Consider the following 7,488-nt stretch of genomic DNA (forward strand, 5'->3'; position numbering starts at 1 on the left):
AACTCGGGTGCGTATTCTTTTGGCATCTCACTCAGAAGCCTACCTTCAACCTCACGACCACTTCGCAAAGTGATCGCCTTCACATGCTCTCTAGGGTTAGTCTCTGTATTGCTTGGTAAACTTCCATGTGGCCTTTCGGAGAGAGACTTCACAATTTACCCCACTTGATTTTCAAGATTATGCAAAGAGGCGGTGTGTGGTTACTGAAGTGTAGACTCAACTGATTCAAACCTTGTATTTTCAGATTGTATGAATCTAGTCAAGTGCTTCTCTAGGTCACTCATTCGGGTTTCCAAACCTAAGACTCTGTTTTCCACTTGAGGGGCTTGTTATTGTTGTTGGAAACCTGGTGGCCCCATGGCCTTTTGTGATCCCCGGTTACTCCATTAAAAATTGGGATGATTCTTCCAACCCGGATTGTAGGTATTGCTATATGGGTTTTCAGATTGAGGTCTCATGCCATTACCTACAAAATCAACATTCTCCATCGAAGAAACATCACCAATAGAGATTGGGCAAACGGAGGGAGCATGTCCTCCACCACACCCGGTGCAATTAGTCACGGTCGCCACTCGCTTTGAAGTTAGAAAGATCTAACTCTTACTCAAATTTTTCCACTTGGGCTGCCAATGAAGTTACCGCATCTATTTCATGAAGACCGCCACCTTTTTTTGTTCTCCATATCATTCCATTGGTAGTTGTTTAACCCTATTTCATCAATCAACCGACGGGCCCTCATCGGAGTCTTCCTACCTAAGGTACCTCCTGATGCCGCATCCAAGAGTTGCCTTGTACTCAGATTTAAACCATTGTAAAAGGTTTGAACAATCATCCACTCTGAGAATCCTTGTTTCGGGCACTTCCTCAGGAGCTCCATGAATCTTTCCCATGTCTCAAATAGAGACTCCAATTCCAACTGAACAAAGAATGAGATCTCATTCCTAAGCTTTGCTGGTTTTCCGGGAGGGAAATAACGGGTTAAGAAAGCTTCCACCATCTCCTCCCCACGTGGTGATTAACGCTCTAGGTAACGAGTGCAGACCATCGCTTCGCTCTCCCCTTTAGGGAAAATGGGAAGGCTCTAAATTTGATGGCATCATCCGTCACATCATTTATCTTCAGCATATCACACACCTTAATAAAAGCTTCTATGTGACTGCTTTGGATCCTCATCGCCAAACCATTAAAGCAGACGTATTCGTCGCAACATGTGGATGAATGCCGGATTCAAATCTCAAAGTTCAAAGTCGTAATTTGGGACGCACAATACTCGATTGTGTTCCTAACATCGAAGGTCCGCATAATCGGATAATGTTCACTGTTGCTCATTCCGTCTCCCCTGTTTTCATATTCTTCCGCTTCCAAAATCACCGGATTAGACTGTCTTGCACGGCTCTTTCCCTTTTCTTCTAAAGTGTACATTAAAGCTCGTGATCTCCTTCAATCAATATTGAGGCTCGGGTCATAACCTATAGCCGCAACCAAAAGAAAGAAAAAGAAATCGAATGATGATATAATAAGAAGATATGAAATAAAATATGTGGTGAAATAGCTAGGAAAACAAAGTGCAAAGTATCTCAAAATGCCTACCCCCCGGCAACGTCGCCAAAAACTTGACAAGGTCCTCTTGCGTATATCCCGCAAGTGCACGGGTTTGTCGAAGTAATACTCCCGGGTGAGCGTGTGTCGAATCCACAGGGAGTAGGGAATAAAAATACTTAATTCGATTCTTAGCTATGTAAAAGATCAATGATAATGAGTGTGACAATGATTCAATTCTCAACATTAAAAGCAACAAGTAAGAGAGCAAAAGTAAAGAAGGGGGTAAGGCAATCGATAAAGATAGGATACCAGGATAATGCTCCGCCTAGGATAATTGTTTCAAGTGCAAGAACCCTCTATTATGCTTCCAAATCAATGTAGTGGTGAGTCGTGGAACTCCTTAATTACATAGTCCCAAATCTAAGGTCAACTATGCCTAACTCAATATATGTCCCGGAGGAGAAATCGAACAATCTCAACACCTCGCACTCGCATAGAGTTGCAATGAGCTCTAGGGATTCAAAGTGATAAATCTCTTCCTTATAATAGACCTAACCGTTTGGTCCAGGTGGAAGGTCCCTAACCACAATTCAGCCGTAGATACTAAGATAACCTCAACGCTTCACTCCGTTGCACGCGCAACTAAGCCCCAACGGAAGTTCATCCCTTAGACCATTCACTCTATTATGACCGCAAAGAACTCAAGGAACGGAGGTGGAATCTATCACGCCGGAGGGGAAAGCGGACGCTCCTGTACCTCTTGACTCACCCTCTCAACCCTCTCCAACCTAGTTTTGTCTAACGCTCATGGTGTGTCACTCACTCACAAGGTTAGCAACAAGAACTCTCAACCCTAGTGTCACTCTAGGAGAAATGTTCATACAATCAAGCATTCAAGGTTGGAACTCACAATAAACATCAATTTATTGAAAGCATAATAAAGAGGTTCAAAGAAACAAATATATCGTAGGGTTCACAATACCCGAATACCCACTAGGGGTTTAGCTCTCCATGGAGCTAAGTACAATCAAAGAAATAGAATGTAAAAGCAATAAATCCATAAGGAAACCCCCTCGATAGTCATGTCAATGGTCTTGAGGAAAGTCCTCTACTCGTCGTCCAAGGATTCCCTCATCCGGTATAGGATATGCCTCAACGTAAGCTCTCCTACCAACCTTCTTCCTAAGGAATGATGATGTTGGAGCCATAGAACCTCTCCAAAACCTTGGCCAATACCCCTTGAAACCCTAGCCGAAGCCCTCTCTCAAGTTAGGGAAAAGATGGAGAAAAGAATAATAAAATCGGGGCTGATTCGGCTTTAAATACGGCTGGAATCGGGCGATTGCACGGGCGTGGATGCTTCACACACCCGTGAGGAATTTCCACACGGGCATTGATAATTTCCACACGCCCGTGTGGATCCTCTCGAACTCCCCTGCTTTTTCTCGACCCGACTTTTGAAGCAGCTCGCTGCACAGATTTCTTTTATACCCCGTGTTGCTATAGTGCTCTACTATAGTATCCGGCTGAATAGCTTCCCAAATCGATACTTTCATCGAGTAACGCCAAATGGGCACACGCTCACATCGTGGATCGAGTTGCATCTTCAATGATAGGCACGCTGGTGAAGCTCTTGTTCTATGTGCATAAGTCGAGAATGCTCGAGGTGTGACTCGCCTTTGTGCCTCCAAAATGGATGTGGCAACTTTCGAATCTGAGGAGGTTGGCACACACTCTAGCATCTCACATCGACCTATGTCTTCGCATTTGAACCTTAGCAAGATTTCCTCCAAAATCGGCGCATTGTAATCCACATTGGCTTCTTTCATTTATACTTGGCCTCACAACCCTACCTCGCACGAAAGTAACATAAAAAACACACATATTAGTGTAAAATCACGAGAAAAGTAATGCTCAACATAAGGAATGAGCAGCTTCGTGTTCATATCGCACAAGCACTTATAAAAACTCCCCCCACACTTTAAGCTTTTGCTTGTCCTCAAGCAAAAATTAAAATGTTATGTGCATCCATGAAGAAAATATTGAAAAGTGCTTGGCCTTAGGGTTCACCAAAAATATACAAAGAGAGCATTCTACAAGTGAGGAGGATTTCAACACTAAATACTGAAAAATTAGTGCTCTAGCTAAAAACTTGAATTACAAAGGGAAAAACCCGAGTTGTGTACATGTGTGAACTCACTCAAGTCAACCCAAAGTATACTCCTCAAAGTTCTAAGTACAAAGGGACTTATTTATCTACAAAAAGTGACAACAATTTCAAAGATGGTAGTAGCTTCACACATCCTCTAAGGTAGCCCTTTCCAAAGCGGCCGCTAAGGTGGCTCTCACACTTTCGAGGTGATAGCTCTTTCTACCGGAGTGGTAGCTTTCACTCATCCTATGAGATAGCTCTTTCTCTCATTAGGGCATAACTAGTATCCGACTTATGAGAGTAGATTCATACTTCATAGGTGGTAGCTCTTTCCACACAACAAGCACAAATAAACAATAATTTTTTTTTAATTTAAAACAAGAAGCAACTATAACTAGACCCTTTAACATCAAACTTGAGTTTCCAAAAGAGTTTAAAGAATGAGTAGTGCATTAAGTGTAAATCGGGCAAACATTCCTAGAAATTCAAGCAAGAACTAGAGCATGAAAACATTCAATCCTTACAACTAAGGTGAAGTGCCATTGGCTATGTGAGCATATAATAATCAAGAACAATAGAAAAGATGTGTGCACTATGAAACCCCCCCACACTTAAGTTGTATATTGTCCCCAATGTACACATGCAAGCTCACTAAAAATATAAATCATTCAAAAGCAAATGTCGGAGAAGCAATCAAAACAATACTTCCCTGACTCCTAGTGTTGCGTTTGATGAAGCTAATCCCATGGGAGTAGTATTCTGACGGGTTATGAAGCTCACACGGCCAAGTACCTCAGCACCTTGGCCAGTGCCCATGACTAAGTCTCAATTCCCAAGAAGACAAGACCATCTCGCACGCATACACGAGGGATTCGTAGAAGCTCAATAAAAACAAACATATCTCGAGGTGTATATAAAAATATAGAAAATGAATACAACCTCGAGATGCAATGAAAAATAAACTCGGAAGGAGAAGTCTTTCCGAGTGAAAAAGTCTAAAAATAAAAATGCAACATAAAGAAAAATGCGGGGAAAAACAAAAATCAAATGTCGGTGTCGCTGCCGAGGGCTCCCGTACTATCGCCTCTTGGTGAAGATGCACATGGTGGGTCCACCGGTGCCAGGGTAGGGGATGAGGGTGCAGGAGGAACTAATGCGGCCTGAGAAGTCCTCGGTCGTAAGACAAATGATGAGGCAATGTCACGCTCTAAGATCTGTTGCAATACATCGAAACCTGCTATGAACTCTGTGTATTGAGTGGCCTGCGTATCCCTAATCTATACAATCTTGGCCCGAGCCTCAGCTACCTCAGTCCGTATCACTCCAAAGCGCTCTCGAGCCTCTCAAAGCGATCATAAGCTCGAGATAGTGAAAATATACGCACGGGGGATGGCTCCTCTACTACTAGAGGTACCTCGGTCTCCATCTGGCTGGATGAGGCTCGGGAGTGGGTTGAGATGCCCAGGCTTCATCACCCTCATCCTCGGTTATCTCCGGAGCTCGGTAGCACTAACGCAAAACCCTCGTCCTAACCCACGCGGACCATGCCCATCAACCTCATCGTCTCTAGGCTCGGGGAAGAGCGGTGTATACTAGTCTTCTCTGCCCCGAATCGAATCCAAGAGACCCATGCCTAGCACTAATCTCGTAATGTAGGGTCCCAAGAAGATCTCTCCCAGTCTAGCATAGTGCCCTCGATGTCCGATGTACTACGCCATGATGTGCCCTAAGTGAATCAGATGCGCTGCGCATCATCGAGATGCTGATACAATAATTCTCGTTGGCTAAAAACACCGATTACTATCACCACGGCCATTCACCGACCTACTCAAAAATGGCATGTAAATATCCAGTAAGAAGGTTGGGAAAGGCACGTGGCCTTGACACCCTCAGCTCGTCTTGACCCGACCACATAGCACTCAGCGTAAGCTCTCGCGAGGGTCGATGTGCGGGGATAATCGGTCGATGGCCGGCGTACTCCTACAGTATCCGTGAATGCCTCCTCATACAAGCCAGAGTCAGTAGTCAAAACCGAGGTGATGCTCAAGGTATGGTGGTGTCCCAGAATATGCGTGTAAACCGTGAAGTGCACGCGGTGTCGAGTAATAATTACCCGGTGAGTGGGTGAGTCGAATCCAGCGAGGAACGGGGCTACTAGTACTAACTTCTTCTCTACTTTCTAGCCTAGTGATAAATGGAAAGGTGTGGTAATCTAATGTCTTGAAGAAATGAATATCAGAGATGAATATGCAAGGGTGAAATGGAGGGAGATCTCAATCAGTAAAAGTAGGGTATTCGGGCAATGCTCTCCCTAGGATTCAGGTATTAGGTACCGAATGAGCAAAGTGTTTATATGAAGAGTAAGTTAAGTCGTGGAAATCCAAATATAATCTTATCAGGCCTCCCGATCACCGATACTAGTCCCCTACGAGGTCCGGTGGAGAAATCACTCAATCTCACCACCTCCACCATATGACCATAAAGCACTCTAGTGATTCCAAGAGTTGTATCCGATTCCTAAAGAATGATCCAACCCTAATTCCAGGCGAAGGATCCTAACCTCCTACAAGGTCCCGGTAGAGAAATCTCTTAATCTCACACCTCACACCAAATATGGTTGCATAGAGCTTAGGGAGCGGAGATAGAATACACCAATCGGAGGGAAAGGGATGCCCACTATCTCACGACTCGCCCTCTCAACTCTCTTCAATCTTGATATTCTAACCCTAATGGAGACCTCTCTCTCACCAAGGTAACAAATCATACAAACCAAATAACCAAAAAGATCAATAAGGCAAGCAAGCATTAGACAATCAAGATTAAAAACTTAATCAAACTCGGATTAAATAGAAACACTAAGCAAATCCACAAAAGATGAGAATCCTAGGGTTCACAAGCCCAAATACCCTCTAGGGTTTTAGCTCTCCATGGAGCAACATACAAAACACACCATCAATGAATGAAAGTACATTAAAACCATAGGAATAAACCCCCTTATATATGAACTGATGGCCTCGATTGAGAGCTTCGACGTCTAGAAGGACCTACTCCGAAGCTAGGTTTTTACGGTGGCTTCCTTGATGCTATGACGGAGGAGGAATCGATCAAAGTTGGAGACAGTGTCTCCAAAGCCGCAAAGATCTCCTCTCCAAACCCTAGCCATCTCACCCCTCAAGAGCCGCACAAAAGATGAGAAAGAATAGTGCAAAAAGCGGCTATTTATAGGCCTTAGATGCACTTTTATGTGCCCTAACGCTGCCGTGTGGATTTTCCGCAGCTGGCACGTGAACGATGAATGTATGCTACAATACTTTTCACAAAAACGCGGTCCAAACACTCTTCTCTTGAGCCCACATGTCCGGGCACACGTCCATGTTGTAGGCTATAAAACTTTTATTCATCCACGTATCTTTGAGAGGTCTTGCAATCTTCACAAAGAGAAGGAACATGAAGATGTGACTGCCTTCGTACCCTTCCAACTAGTGAATTAACTTGAATCTTCTTGGAAGTTGGCACACATCTCCACATTTATGAACTCCTCTCGTGTCTTGGTCTTTGTATTGAACAAAAACTCCCAACATTATGTCTTTATAGCCTATCTTTGTTTCCTTTTTACTCTTCAAGGCATTCACAACCTATATGCATAAAAGAACACCAAATACACAATATGAGACATAAACCATGGTAAAAATAATGCTCAATGCATGTAAAACATATACAAAAATATGTCTACTCAAGAACATATCAGGATCTCTCCATACATGTAATTCTAGACATGAAAGCATGTTAGATTG

General features: G+C 43.5%; 1 non-coding gene across 1 annotated transcript; it reads left to right on the forward strand.

Moving 5' to 3' along the window:
• The first annotated feature begins 842 nt into the window (after positions 1 to 842).
• Positions 843 to 949, forward strand: LOC120267690. Its single transcript, XR_005538533.1, has one exon. It is a non-coding gene; the product is annotated as a small nucleolar RNA R71 (small nucleolar RNA).
• Positions 950 to 7,488: the final 6,539 nt, after the last annotated feature.

Source organism: Dioscorea cayenensis, chromosome 1 (genome assembly GCF_009730915.1).
Source record: "Dioscorea cayenensis subsp. rotundata cultivar TDr96_F1 chromosome 1, TDr96_F1_v2_PseudoChromosome.rev07_lg8_w22 25.fasta, whole genome shotgun sequence".
NCBI classification, from domain to species: domain Eukaryota; kingdom Viridiplantae; phylum Streptophyta; class Magnoliopsida; order Dioscoreales; family Dioscoreaceae; genus Dioscorea; species Dioscorea cayenensis.